The following is a 16445-nucleotide window of genomic DNA, read 5'->3' on the forward strand; positions in this document are numbered from 1 at the left end:
AAGTAGCTATTTAAACTGCACCACCCCCAATAATCCTATTAGAAAAGGTTCTTCTTTCAGTAATTGAAGCAAACTGGTTGCTAAACCTGTAGTGAGCAGCTTGCTATATGCATTATACACACAGAGCACTAAAGTGCTGAAGGAATAAAGGTTCTTCTTTCAATAATTGTAGCAAACTGATTGCTACAAATGTAATAAGTGGCTTGCTACATGCATTCCACACAGAGCCCTGAAGATATAGTTCTTCAAGTACTGGAGGGCTGACTGCAAATGGGATACCAGCATTTAAATGTCGGAATTATGCTGCTGTTGATCAGTATCTACTGATCGCACCCCATTACACCTTGTTCCCTGAGTGGCTGCCCCCTTCACCCCACCCTAGCTATGCTTCTGAAGTACAATACCTGAATGGAGGCATACCACTCAAACCTCTGAGTACATTTTGGACAAAGCCAAAAATAATGGAAGTACAAAGGCCTAAAACCAGGAACACACTTTAAATATAGTTCTTAGAAAGATTTTTGAATAAAAGGTTTGCATCAACATGCATTTTCTGAAACGTATAAAATCTGATACTAAATATATATGTCATTATTTAGGGACTTCAGTGATTTGCCAGAAAACCACAGACAAAAAACACGAGTTAAAAATCTGGACAGTCTGCAAAAATCTGGACAATTGAGAAGAATAGATGGAGGTTATAGACAGCAGGCATTCTTCCACTGACACTTCTGTATATTTGTTTGAGTCCCAGAAACCTTTATAAATATGTTGCAGTCAAGTTCTAATGAAAAGCAGCTTACATACCTGCTACATAATCTAAGCAGGTTAGCATAAGTACATTTTTTTTCTTTCAAGTGTATGGCACTTACTTGCTCTTTATTTAAGCCATCAAATTCATCAATGTATCTGTTATTATTATTAGAAAACAAAACAAGAAATAATGCCTGAAACAAAGCTGAGGTTGTGATACATGAGAGATTTGGAATACCAGTCAAGATTCTACAGTCATTTGCATAGGGATAATTGGTTGGCAAAATATCACCGTAAACAGTAAGCTGTCATTTAATAACTAAAACTACATATGAATGCAGTTTAGTACCTTAATACTTTACTCATGCTTCTTCATGAATTATATCCAGCTGTGTGGAGTTTTATTTATTAAACACTCATCTACTGTTTCCTGTGCTACAACATTCTTGCTTTAACATCTGAAGAACAACAGTCCTTGTGTTCTGTCTGCAGGCAGTAAAGAACATATACTTAAAGTATCTTAGTACACAGATACATGTATGAAATACATATGTTTAAGTAAGTAACAGGAGCAACATTTAGACACTAACAATTTACTTACAATGTGTAGTTTTCGTAATTTCTGTAAAATGAGTTTGTTTTGATATTTAAACAGTTGAAGAAGATAGTTGTATTTAATACATAGAGTATCATGAATGCTTTATGGCACTCATTAAATATGTATCTTGATTTATCTGAGAAGTCTGTGATGAGCTTCAGTAGTTATGTTCTGACAATGCTGCACAATGTCAACATGTTAAAATGCTGTACAAAAGAAATATGATACTTAGAAGCACTTTGGAATAGCTTTGGGACAATAGATATCTATATGCCTTAGAAATTAAATATGGAGCAGTGAAAATACACAAGAATGCCTGTTAGGATATTTCTCCATTCTAAATCTAATGTCCTTGCAAACAGCACAAAAGGACCATAAAAGGAAAACAGACCATTATAAAAGCTAAGAGTTTCAGTAGCCACAGTCATCTGAATGGGATACTATTACAACCTTGATATTTGTGATGTTTAAATCTTAATGTGATTTACACAGTTTGCTAGGTGTAGACATATTGTGCTGACCTGCACACTATATTTATATCTATATCAGAACTGTATAAGTTCCCTGAACAAATCGCTACACTTGCAGTAGTAGGAATCAAACTTTTAAAGGGATTTGTATAGATAGATGGAAATAGTCCATCCTATACTGCAGTATTGTAAAACATTTGGAGATAACTACAGTTGTGCTTTGGAATGAATGTTCATAACACTCCATAACTGGGTGGGAAATCTTTCAATAGTATTGCCCCTTACTTTATATAGTCAGGTCAAAATCTGTTGGACCTCAGAGAAAAATAATTACTTCGGAGGAGTTTATGCTTACATTCCACTTTATAATGTATCTTATCAAGTTTTCTGTTTTTAACACATGGATTCCACAGGTCATTTTGTAGCTGATGAAATGTGTGTTTTCATTTTCTAATACAGAATTATTTGCTTGTCTGTTAATATTTTATGTTAAAATCTTCTTTTACTGAAAGATACTCCACGATATGATATCACAGTCTGACATACGTCATCTTTAGATCACTGTGTAATTTTGTTCTTAGCAACAGCAGTGCTTTTTTAACCTTGCCACAGTTCATTTCTGAAGAATGTACTAAACAATTTCATACATTTTCATAACATATGCCTTTAAATGGGAAGGTGGCAACAACTACTGCACAATTCTATTTGCAAGGTTGAACAGTGCAGTCAGTATGCCCCAGACTGCTATTTATTTTGTGATAAGCTGCAAACACTTTCAGTTCACCTGATGCACTCAGTTCAGTAATTCTCAGAGATAACCTTTCTGTAAGCTGTGACCAGACTGTTTGATTTGGTTCATCATTCACATTTGTAAATCCAAGTCTGTGCAAAAAATATTTTAACATGAGATGTGTTGCATTCAGAAATTAATTTTAGTTTATAATAGTTTGAGTGCATGATGATTCTGTGGTTAAGATTTCTGCCTTAAGGCAATGTAATTTTTACTAGCCTTAGGTCACTGTCCTTGTGAAGTTTGCATTTTCCTATGCTTTTCTATTTTTTTCTTGTTTCCTCCAACTTCGCAAAGCATTCCAGTTGACAGACTGTTCTAAACTGTTCAAGCATATTATATTTATTCTCTCTTTTTCACGGAGTCAAGTCTGAAAGCGACGCAAAATGAATCTAGTACAATAAACAGATACAAATAAATACACAAATATAGACATAAAACCTAAATTAAAGCTGCATTTAGATTTGAGTGGCCGGCACTGGCTGCTTGAAATGATATTATGTTCACTGTGGCACAGGCAGTAGAAACCCTGGCCTCTACAGTACTACAGCAGGGCCCCAGTACAAGAAGGGTTCTGTGTGCTGTGGCAGTGCTTAGCCACTGCAACATGGGAGAGACAGGCCAGCTCGCAGTAGAACCACCATTGCCAATCAAGCATCAGTATCTATGATTCAACATCCACACACTTCCACTGCTGGCCCATCTGCTGTAGTTCCGCCAGTCACAACAAGACCTTCAACTCACAGTCATGCTCCTTCACCTCAGCATGAAGTTGTCACTCTATCAGTCTCCTTTGTGGAGCAACCTGGGTCAAGTGTTTCTGTACATGGTAGGGGCAGAGCAGACCACCTCAACATGAAGTTGTCACTCTATCAGTCTCCTTTGTGGAGCAACCTGGGTCAAGTGTTTCTGTACATGATAGGGGCAGAGCAGACCATGGTGTGAGATGTTAACGAGGTCACCCTAGACTGCATTAGAGTGAGTCCAACAGTTTTATAACCATAGCTGACTCCTTGTATTACATTACTAGTTTACTATGATATATTTTTCAGTTGCTATTAAAAGTCCTGCATTATGTCCTGTATTGTTTCTTGTTTTTCATGTTATTATATTGCAGAGATAAGAATATGTTGCATGGAAGTGTGTCTGTTTTTGTTTTCCATACAGCAATACAACAATCTGAGTCTGCGTGCACACCTGTGTCACTTGTGGCCTGAGATGATGATCCCTGCTGTAGCACATTTGCATATTTCCATGTTGTAATATATTATGCTGATAGTGTTATGTCTGATGCTCAGTGGGTATATTTAGTGGGTACTTGCCATTAGATGCTTCCTAAACCTCACTTGCAAGTACAGCTGGTGCAAACAGCCAAAAAAAACAAATGTTAGTTCAAAAAAGCAGCTAGTACCATAGAGTATCAAGCACACATGTAATTTCATCAATTATAGTGGCTATATCAACATAATCACCAATGTAATCATACTGGTTTCGGCATTTCTGCCTTCTTCAGTGACTAAACAGTATACGAGCAGTAACCACACACATACATTTATATCCTGAAATAGTTAATAGATTGGATCCTTTTTCCTGTTACATCATTTCCCTTATTAAGCAAGTAAATTTGATTACAGAAATAATTATAACTTATAATTAAGACCCGGAGAAAAAAGATCCCCTAACTTAAATATCCAACTTTTCTCTTTTTATTTACAGTAGAATGCCAACCAAGTTTATTGCTTCTGTCCCCCTGGATTTTGTCAATAGTTACAAAATAAAATTTGGCAGAATTATGAGAAATACAATGCCCATATAGAGCATTAGTTAGTCACTTGTTACGTATATCACTGTAGTGTTCAGACATGTGAATACATAAAGGACAGGATGTCTGACCTATATAAAACACGGAACAGGAGCAAGTGGCCATATATATAACCCAGTCAGAACCACAGTTAGCAAAGTATTTTATATCATAAACCTGACTGGTGTTCTTACTAGAAAAAGCATTTAGATTTATACATGACCTTACAAAATGAACAGTGGCTACATGGAAATGAATTCAACAACTTATCCCCAGTAATCATCAGTTGATAGCCGGAAAGACCCCAGATTCTACCCTGCTTATAGTGTGAGAAATATGATTCCAGCATTCGCCCCCTACAAAAAGAAAACTGGCACCTGGGGTTTAAGATTTGGGACAGGTCTTCATTAGCCAATGGTATATTCCAATTTTGTGCAACAACTTTCCTAACTATGTTGATGTTGCATCCAAAAGTCATGACAAACCTGATTGTATCTGAGTTATCCCTAGGTGTTACATTTTTTATACTCTAACGACTGTGCTCTGTCTTGTTTTGAAGCCCATTCACTGGCAAACACAATATCATTCTGTTTGTAACCCCTGACCCAAAATCTACAGGTCAGATCTTGCTGAAAAGAGTCATAGTCATCCTGCACTAAACAAATTTGTTTGATACGTAAGAATTGAGATTTGGGTATGTTTTTGATGATGTGGTATGGATGAAGATTAGATGCAAACAACAAGTTGTTGTATTGAGGATATTTCCTAAAGACCTGTGTTCTAAGGGTATCATTAGGATTCCTGATGATCATGACATCCAAAAAATTAATTTGTTTGGATTCACAATTAAGAGTAAATTCTATCCCCCACTTGTTATCATTCAGGTACTGTACAAATTCCAAGCGATATTGTTTGTCCACTCACTATACCAGCCAACAATCATCCAAAAATCTCCTCCAAATATCTATCTCATCCAGAAAAATCCTATGGGTATCATCATAAATCAACTGTTCCTTCAGGTACCCCTGGAATAAGTCAGCATATATGGGTGCAAAGGACAATCCCATTGCTGTACCCTGTGTCTGCCAGTAGTACTCCCCTTGAAAATAAAAAGCATTTTTAGATAGAACATGTTTGGCCATACATACTAACAATGTATTGAAACCCAGTGGGTATATGTCCGTCTTCTCTAACCAGTATTGAAGTGCCTGCAAACCCACCCAATGGGGTATATTGGTATATAGGGCTTTTACATCCAATGTACATAACAACCAAGTTAGTTCCAATTGTGTATCTGATATTATTTTTTAAAATTGTGTGGTATCCTGTATCCTTGCTCTTATTAATTTCAATAGTGATTGTAAGTACTGTGTCAGGAAAACAGACAATGGTTCTGTTAAAGATCCTAAACCTGAAACTATAGGCCTGCCTTTTGGTTTATCTAAACTTTTATGTATTTTAGGCAACAAATATAGAAGCTGTTTTTTGGGATCCCCCACCATTAGATGTTGCATTACCAAATCCTTGATAGTTCCCTCTTCAACAGCCAGTTCAAAAAAAGCATCAATTTCTCTCTTAAAACTAGAAGTGGGGTCCAATGGCATATGCATATAATGCTTGGCATTAGACAACTGTCTATTTGCTAAAGCCAGATAATAATCTGAATTCATAGTCACTACTGCCCTACCTTTATCTGCTGGTAATATAAATATATTTGTGTTGTTTCTCAAGTTAGTCAAGGCCTCTTGTTTGCAAACTGACAGGTTATGACTTAACGTTCTAGATTGGCATAGTATAACATGTAGATATTTGAGTACTGCTTGCTGAAAAATAGATACATGTTTGTTCATCGGGGTGTAAATTCAGACTTCCGAAACCTAAAATCAGTAGATCCTTGAGGTTGTTCCCTATGACCAAAAAATAATCTAAGGTTAAGTCTCTGACAGAATGCCTAAACATCATTAACCATAACATCCTCATAAAAAAAAAAAAAAACAGGAACATAGTTTAATCCTTTCTTTAACAATTGCTTTTGCCCATCCATTCATTCCACAGAAGAAATATTGTGAATATTATAATATTCATCTACCGTGTTATCAATGTTTGAAGTAAGCTTTCCATATTGTTTATTTCTGTGCTTTCTCACACCCCTATGCCTGCCAAGTCTAAAGGGTGGTCTAAACTGCACTATTATTTAGGAATAGGGGACTCCTGCATGTTAGGATCCTCTATGTCTGTGGCTGATGAATCCTCCCCTTATGTACTGCTATAACTGGTGTAAGACTCTTTAAGGACAGATCTGGGTCTTTTCCTTTTTGGTGCTGTGGCCAACCTATCTGGGTATGAAAACTTAACACTTGTTTTGTAATCAAAAGGTTTCCCCCTCTGGTAGTCCCCAATGTCTCTATTGAATTTCTGTATTTTTCTGTCCTTTGTTTGTTTCTCAAACAACAATAAATCTTTAGTTAACTTATTTAGGCAAGTGACATAATGGGGCTCCCCTTCATAACACTTAAGTTCCTCACACATTAGTTTAACCTCCACAATGTTGGCCTCAATCATTCGTTCATAATATGAGGATAAAATATTTACGAATGTCATAAGGCATTCTGTTGTGCTATACCCCATTCTTTCAATAATGTTTCACCCATTTTACCTACCAGTGGCTGTATTTTAACCCTCAATCCCCTAGGGGTAATATTCTTGTTTTGATAGGCATTGAATAGTTTTAGATGCCAAACATTTGTACATAGTGCTCTCATGCTTATACCCAGTTTATTAAAGAATTGATTGCAGCCATCAATTGGATCTGTGTTTTCCTTTTTTCCACGCCATCACTTGATGTTGCCAAACCAGAAATGTGTATGTCATTTTTATCAGCACAAAAGCCTTGTAAAATAGTAGTCAGATCCATGACCATAAGCTTCACAATCCTTACAATATTCAACCCACTTGTGATATTCACACAACTCTCATATTATAGAAAGTGGCATTAGAAACTACAATAATACACATTACTAGGGCAAGTTGTAGCACATATGCCACATTAAACCTGTTGGTTTCATCCAAGCTATTCAAAGATGTCAATCCAAATATACTGGTAAAGGGTGCTCCAAAATTTAGAATAATAATAGTAGTATGATCCTTCCAAACTTGCCTTATGACTGCCGACCTACAGATGTGATCCTTAATATCATGACACCAAAGGTTCAATCTCCCAAGTCCAAAAAATTAATTTTAGCTCCTAAATACAAAAGTTCTTCCTTTCAGTACCCGTGCTATGTTGTTTAGCATAGGGCCCACCTTCTGCTTTTCAACACATTCACCAAATTCAACAAATACACGCATTGTAATTCAAATAAACATTATACATCCCCTTATACTTTCCCCATCCACATACCTGTACCAAAGTTTTGAGACACAATTGTAACAAACATATATAAGTTGACATTAACCCCCTTCCAAAATTGAAAGAGTGTCAAACAATTATTACATAACCAAAAATCACTGAAATCAGTACAAAATAATGAGTTGGCTGTTATAACATAAATTTGTACTGTCCATATGTCCCTTCAATATAAGTTCAAAACAAACAGTCCAGATCTTGTATCAGTATGGCAGGCCCCAATCTGCATTGGATAGTGTCCAAATAGGTTGAATTTCCATTAGGTGGAACCTGTTAGTTTATCCTGCCTCCCTTCGGTATCATAGGACCACTACTGAATTAAAATCACACAACACAATTTTTGATGTCAAAACACCAAACCTAGTCCCAAAATCATTAAATTCCACTATATCAAACCCAATCGCACCATATCCACCAACAGCTGTGTGCTCTTATATGCAAAACAGCAGAATGACCCAGTTTTGTTATTACTGCACCAGGCCCAATCTCTCATGAGTTTGTTCTTCTTTCGGCTTTTCCTGGTTAGGGGTCACCACAGTGGAACTCCAGTCCACTAATGATTGGCAGTAGATTTTTTACTGGTGCCAAGGTGCCAGCTCAACACCCAACCTTCAATGAAGGCTTGCCCATTCTACACATGTCTTTCGAACACCACTCGACCACAGGGAGGACATGCAGACTCCACACAGAAGGCACTCCAGCTGAGAATCGACAGGAGAACTTCTTGCTGTGAGACAACAATGCTACCACTGCACTACCACAGCAACTCTCAATCACTCATGAGTAATGCCAAAAAATACAGAGTTTCCATTACCTGGATGTCATTAGTTCTAAATATATTCTTTATATACCAAAGGAATACTGCTAAGTTTAATCCATAAACCAGTTCACATGCCAAAATGATAGATTCTGCAAAAGTGAACCAAATCACACTGTATCCCCCAACAGTTGTGTGCCCTTATATGCGAAAAAGCAAAATGACCTAGTTTTAATATTAATGCATCAGGCTCAATACCTATTGAATAGTGTCTCAAAATATAAAGCTTCCATTACATGGATGTCGTTAGTTATTGTATACCAAAGAAAAACCTCTAAGTTTAGTCCACAAACCAGTTCAAATGCCAAGATAACAGGATTTAGCCCCAAAGTTACAGGATTCCACTACTCCAGACCAAAACGCATAGTATCAAATGACTGTTGTGTGCCCTTATCTACAGCCACATGAAATCATCCAAAAAAACTTCATGAGGGCTTCAGGACAGTAACATCTTCTATAAAACACCAACCCCAACTAAAAATGATAAGAAGCTCCAACCCGATTAGCATTTATGTCCAAAATTGCAGGGAAATGTAGATGTAGACTCGAAGATGGTCCAAGATAGAAGGTGCGTAACCCAGAGCCAACAGTAAGACACACAACAAATGCTTCCTAAAACTCGCTCACAAGTACGACTGGTGCAAATTGCCAAAAAAACAAATTTTAGTTCAAAAAAGCAGCCAGCACCATAGAGTATCAAGCATACATGTAATTTCATCAATTATAGTGGCTCCACCAACATAATTACCAACATAATCATACCAGTTTAGATAAACAACCAGGCAAGCCTATAGTTTCAGGTTTAGGATCTTTAACAGAACCATTGTTAGTGTTCCTGACACAGTACTTACAACCACTATTGAAATTAATAAGAGCAAGGGTAGAGGATACCACGCAGTTTTTAAAAATAATATCAGATACACAATTGGAACCAACTTGGCTATCATGTACGTTGGATGTAAAAGCCCTATATACCAATATACCCCATTGGGTGGATTTGCAGAAACTTCAATATTGGTTAGAGAAGGCAGACATATACCCAGCTGGTTTCAATATATTTTAGTGTATATGGCTGAACATGTTCTATCTAAAAATGCTTTTTATTTTCAAGGAGAGTACTACTGGCAGACACAGGGTACAGCAATGGGTTAGTCCTTTGTACCCATATATGCTGACTTATTCCAGGGGTACCTGAAGGAACAGTTGATTTATGATGATACCCATAACATTTTTCTGGATGAGATAGATATTTGTTGGAGATTTTTGGATGATTGTTGGTTGGTATGATGAAACAATATCTCTTGGAATTTGTACAGTATCCAACTGATAACAAGTGGAGGATAGAATTTACTCTTCATCCATACCACATCATCAAAAACATACCCAAATTTCAATTCTTATGTATAAAATTAATTTGTTCAATGCAGGATGACTATGAATCTTTTCAGCAAGATCTGACCCATAGATTTCAGGTCAGGAGTTACAAACAGAATGATATTGTGCCTCCCAATGAATGGGCCTCGAAACAAGATAAATCACAGTTGTTAAGAGTATAAAAATGTAACACCTAGATATAACTTGGATACAATCAAGTTTGTCACGACTTTTGGATGTAACATCAACATAGTTAGGGACGTGGTTGCCCAAAATTGGAATATACTATTGGCTAATGAAGATCTGTCCCAGATCTTAAACCCCAGGAGCCAGTTTTCTTTTCATAGGGGGGAACACTGGGATCATATTTTTTTCACTATAAGCATGGTAGAAACCAGGGTCCTTCCAGCTATCAACTGACGAATACTGGGGATAAGTTGCTGGGTTCATTTCCATGTGACCACTGTTCACTTTGTAAGGTGATGTATAAATCTAAATGTTTTTCTAGTAAGAACACCATCAGGTTTATGATATAAAATTCTTTGCTAACTGTGGTTCTGACTGGGTTATATATTTGGCCACTTGCTCCTGTTCAGAATTTTATATAGGTCAAACGTCCTGTCCCTTATGTATTCACATATCTGAACACTACAGTGATATACGTAACAAGCGACTAACTAATGCTCTATATGGGCATTGTATTTCTCATAATTCTGCCAAATTTTATTCTGTAATTATTACAAAATCCAGGGGGATAGAAGCAATAAACTTGGTTGGCATTCTATTCTAAATAAAAAGAGAAAAGTTGGATAATTAAGTTAGGGGGTCTTTTTTCTCCTGGTCTTAATGACCAGTTATAATTATGTCTGTAATCAAATTATTTACTTGCTTAATAAGGGAAATGATGTAACAGGAAGAAGGATCCAATTTATTAACTATTTCAGGATATACATGTATGTGTGTGGTTACTGCTCATATACTGTTTTGTCACTGTAGAAGGCAGGAATGCCAAAACCGGTGGGATTATGTTGGTGATTATGTTGGTGGAGCCACTATAATTGATGAAATTACATGTGTGCTTGATACTCTATGGTGCTGGCTGCTTTTCTGAACTAATACTTGCCATTAGATGCAATCTATGGTGGGCACCACCTGAACGTCAATGTTCAGTCTGCAAACTAATGTACATGTGGCTTGTAATGGCTCAATAATGTGGGTCAGATGTTGCCATGTAGGCTGGGCCTGCACTAGTGGTCACACCCTATGTTTTTTTACACCTTTGACTTCTGCCTCCAATGTCCTCCTGCTCCTCCCCTGATACCTGTGAGATGTCTTCATCAGACATCTGGGGTTCTTGGGGTAGTTCACCCCCACCTGCAGCTAGAGGAGCACCATGTGCTCTCCTTAACATGTTGTCTAGCATGGCATGCAGTGTTATCATTTGTGCTGCCTTCTCAGTTATGTATTGTAGTGCACCACCGGATGTGTCCAGATATCTTAACCTAACTTTCAGTACACTGAAAACATGCTCTCTGGTGTTTCTGGTTGTTGGGTGTGCTCTACTGTAGGCCTGCTGTACAGGGTTGGATGCTTCCCAGTATGGTGTTATTAGCTAGGGCTCAAGTGGATAACCACAGTCACCTGTTGTGAAGAATAAAAACACATATGGCCAACATGAATATTGCTGTGAGGAGTATCCTTAACTTACATCCTAGCTGTGTTCCTGTCCTTACCTAGTAGTAGTTCCTCAGGTACTTCCCCTTATTGGAATGCAGCCATCAGTCCACTTTCCCTCCATTTGGCAACATCATGGACACTTCCAGGGTGTGTTGCCTGATGTTTGTTATGCTGCCATCTTGCTGCACATACAACCTGGAAGCTGATGGATGGCCAACCCTTTCTGTTTATGGATTAGTCTGCTTCAGGACATACTGGTGTCTTGATACATATGTGTGTGCAATCTACTGTATCTAGTACATGGGTGATGTTTGTGATGCTGTAAAACTTATGCATTACAGTTCTCTGCTCCATGAGGATGGATGGGAACTGTATGTAGTCATCCACCTTGCTGCACACTGCTTCCAGGAATTCTGCCAGGATACATCTGGCAGCTGTCAGTGACACTCCCATAGCATCCCCCGTGTGTCTCTGGAATGTGCAGATGCAAATACACCCAAGCTGAGATACTCTTTAGTTTCAAGGGGGATGAGGTTTCCTCACTGGGCCTGCAGAGACATGGTTGGGCACACATGTTACAGACAGCTGGCACAGGCTGTGTGTCTAGCTGATACCTGTAGATTATTTGATGGTCTGACAACTGCTTTAGTTGCAGCCTTGGTCTGACTCTAGCTGGCTGCCTTTTAGGGTGCACAGCTACAGCCTCATTTATGGCTTGTATCACTGCAGCCTGTTGCATTTCATTAACTACAGGGTGCATTTTTATGTTTTTTTTTTTTTTGCTATGGAATTCAGCAAAATCCATAGTAGTAGTTTTTATTCCTTGAGGTCTGTTAAGCATACACCAAGGATTTCAGAAACAGAGTCGGCTTGGCAGTTTGTTACATTTAAGTTGCATTGTGTGAGCTCAGTGTGTTTTGGAATCAGACAGGTGGGCATGGAATCTGTAATTATTCTACGCTGAATGTCTAACTACTTGAACTGCCTTCAGCAAGTCTTCCTTTGGTGTGCTGTACTATCCACACATAGGTTCTGTGAACTTTACAGAATCTGGCCTTTTTTCTTTTTTTTAATTTTTGTCAAACTGGATCCTCCCTAGGTTCTTTATATTTGTTTTTGTGCTAATAGTTTTGGAACTGCGTGCTCACAATTAAATTAACATACTATTCTCCTTTAAAGGCCAAATTCCAAAATAGTTGACCTCAGTATAAGTCTGCCCTTATTCTGAAAGATCTGCTCTCGGTATAAATGACTTACTTCAGTGCAAGGCCTATCTATAAACAGGATTACTACTGGGAACAGATTCCAAAATTCAACAAAATCAATCGACCCTAACTGCCAAAGGTGTCCCAAAGTGGTACAACAAAGTAGGAAAATCTTCAAGGTACACCACCATGAGCTTGCTCTGTGTCAGCAGAGATAAAACATTCTTTATTCGAAGAAAAACAATAAAAGTGATAAAAACACATAAAATTCCCAGCTGATATAAGTGCTTTCAGCTTCTTAAGCCTTCTTCAGATCACAAATAACAAGTGCTGGGTAAAAACACATATATTGTGTGCAGCCAATCCAGTGGCTTAAAATATTTTTTATCCTATCAGCAGTACACCTCTTAACTCTTAGTTCTTGGTCAGAAACAAACTCTGAACAAGATCTTGCTTCCAATCAAAATCATTTGCTGCTACTGTAGCATCGTCTATCAGGTACGTACACTCTCTCTTCTTTACATCTCTGCACTAAGAGAAGGTTAACACCCTATAGTGTATAAGTACCAATCAAATTATTTAAGTATTGTTTCCTTCCAGTCATTGGTGCAGCCTATTAGAGTGCTGTTACCAAACCTTCAGCCAATCTTGTAAACACTGCCATTTCTTCATTGCTCATAAGAACTTTTCCATTACTAACCTGCTGTAAAAAGCGGACAATGTTAACCTAATGAAGTGGTTTTACCACTCTTTTAACTTAATTTTAATAATTTTATTTTTATTATTCCTGTTCATCTATGCTTCCTCTATACATTGCCATCTATTAGCAAAAGCTTCCTGGTGAACAAGAGAGAAAAAAAAACACATTAAGCAAAGTTTCCTCATTGCTTCATAAGAGGAAAAAAACTTACAAAAAGGATCTCATCCTGGTTTTCTGCATATAATCTTTTGGTTCAACAGAAAATATAAAACATTCTAGACATTAGCAGAAAAAAAAAATCAATGAATAAGAACATGCTTAGGGTAACTCCTATTATACCCCCAAGTTTACCGTGTACTGCAATAAGGAAGTACAGCCATTACAAGGACCGTCCTTATGGTGATTATGAGTTTATCTTGCCTTTGCAGGATACAACTATCATCTTTTATTATTTATTTTTATTGCTTATTGTTAACAAATGCCATCCAACGGTCACAGCCAGAGGATGTAACTAATAGAAACACAACCCATCAGACACTAAAAGTCCCATATATGACCTGTTAATGAGAGGCTACTAATTAGTTCCACCCCTCAGAGTACAAGGGCAGAAACCCTTAGTGAACAGGATGAAAGGGAGTGGGGGGAAGGGAGGGGGGTGAAATGTATTGAATGACTTGGACAGTCCAAACAATTACAATCTCAAAACTGTGCAGGGATAAAAATAAACCAATATAAGCAAACCAACTAATGCTGGATTAGTACTGAAACTGCTTCCCATCTCTATGCCCTCTTGAATATACAACTCTTCAATCAGAGGGGAGCAGAGGTCTACACAATTCACATGTCATACCTAACTTCTCACATACTTATTACAACTTAGCTTAAAGGAATGATATCAGTTCAATTAACAGTTAAGTGTCTATTCTTTAAAACTGGTTTCAATGGGATCGTAATATTAAGACCTGGTAGGTGGTGGGCCTGCAGATTCGTAATCCAACCTATTTCACAAATTTCTGTGAGGTTTTGTATATCTCCACCTCTAAGATTGGTAGATATAGTTTCCAAAGCTTTAAATGTAAATGCATGGTTGAGATTATGCACAATATGGTATGCTAGCACATTTGTTGTGTCTTTATCTCTGATGTCTCTTAGATCTCATAGTACCATTTCTTTAAACTTCTGATCTGTTTTGCCTATATAAAAACCTGGGCATTTCCCACAAGTTGCTAAGTAAACCAGATGTTTGGTATTGCAGGTGGATACTGCTTTTACAGTAAATTATTTTGCCATTATCGGATGTATAAAGGTTTTTTTAGTGTCAATAAAAGGACAAACTTTACACCTTCCACATCTGTGGGTGCCCTGGTGTAGGACACTTTGCTTTTTAGGAAGACCATCCTTATTACAAAGTAACCTTTTGAGGTTCTTCTTGTTCTTGAACATAAACCTAGGGCCGTATTTACGAAGGCTTGCACGGAGTCTAAGAGTAGAGTAAGACTCCAGACATCCAATATGTCTGCCGCGCGATCCAGCAACAGCCAGCAGAGGCGTGCATGAGAGCTCCTAAAACTACTCTTGCACAGACAGTTATGTTATGCAAATTACCTCATTTGCTGCTGAAAGCTATGCAAATGAGGTAAATTTGTGATCCAGGAAACACTAACATGTCCGAGTAAGAGTAGAGTTATTTGCAGAAATGTACTCCATTGGTAACGGCGTACCATTCTGCAAATAGCAAAACTAAGCTATGACAGCTCCAAATAAAGGCTGCATCCAGTTGCGTAAGCATGCCAATGAACAAATATAAGGCCATTGGCATTTTAATCTGTTGCAAAATATTAAAAATAATAATTTTTTTCCCCGATCTCCGATATTTAAGCGTAGTGCAGCGCAGCGCAAATATGCGGCGTTATAAAAACCAGAAAATAAAAACAAAAAAGCCAAAAATAGGCATTTTATTAAAAATATTCCTCTGCCATACAGATGAATGGCAGGGTGAAGACAACATGGCTACTGAGTAGTGGTTGTTAAGGGGGGAAGCTCAGTTTGAAAGATGTAACCAAGCATTAGTAGGCAATCCTATGCAAATGAGGATAAGGATAGTGAATCCCACTTTTTCCTGCCATGTGAACCATGTCCCTAGAGTGTAAGTGTAGGATTAGGGTAGTAGTAGAGTAGAAGATAGGTGACATCATGAGGGGGTATGTATCAAAGACTGTAAGGTTATTGGAGCAGAGTGGCATGTGTTTGCTGTGAGTTACTCAGGGCTGGAAGGGGGGTGTCTACAGTTGTTTTAACTGAAACTCAGAAACCGAAGGTGTACACCGTGGATATCACCAAAGTTTCTTGCAAAGATGCTTACACTGTGTGCGTGCGTGTGCGCACCTGTAAACCCGTCTAAGCCTGTGTGTGCGTGTGTGCACCCGTGTAAGCCTGTGTAAGGCTGTCTAAGCCTGTGTGTGTGCATGTGCGCTCGCGTGCGCATGTTTGCACTCGTTTTCACGCCACTACCCCCTGTGGGAACAGAAAGGGAAAAGGAAGGAAAAGAAGTAGTAGGAAGTTAACCAAGGAGAACTAGCACAGCTGCCAGGTGAAATCAATCAGAATCAGCCAATTACACAGGCAGTACACTAGCCCAGCCCAGCCCAGAACTTAAAACTCTGCAAACAACATTCCCCCATGTTTTTCTCAGAAACATTGCAACACTGCAGTCTACAAACAGAAGTGAAAACTTACAAAGCTTAACTGAAACAAAAAAAAATGTTAGGGGCTGCCATTGCTATTATAAGGCAACATGTGCAAGATGCTGAGAGTGGTGCCATTGCGAATGCTGCTGAACAACCCACAGTGAGGA

This window comes from Protopterus annectens, chromosome 11.part0 (assembly GCF_019279795.1).
Source record: "Protopterus annectens isolate FY-2018-M chromosome 11.part0, PAN1.0, whole genome shotgun sequence".
Taxonomy (NCBI): domain Eukaryota; kingdom Metazoa; phylum Chordata; order Ceratodontiformes; family Protopteridae; genus Protopterus; species Protopterus annectens.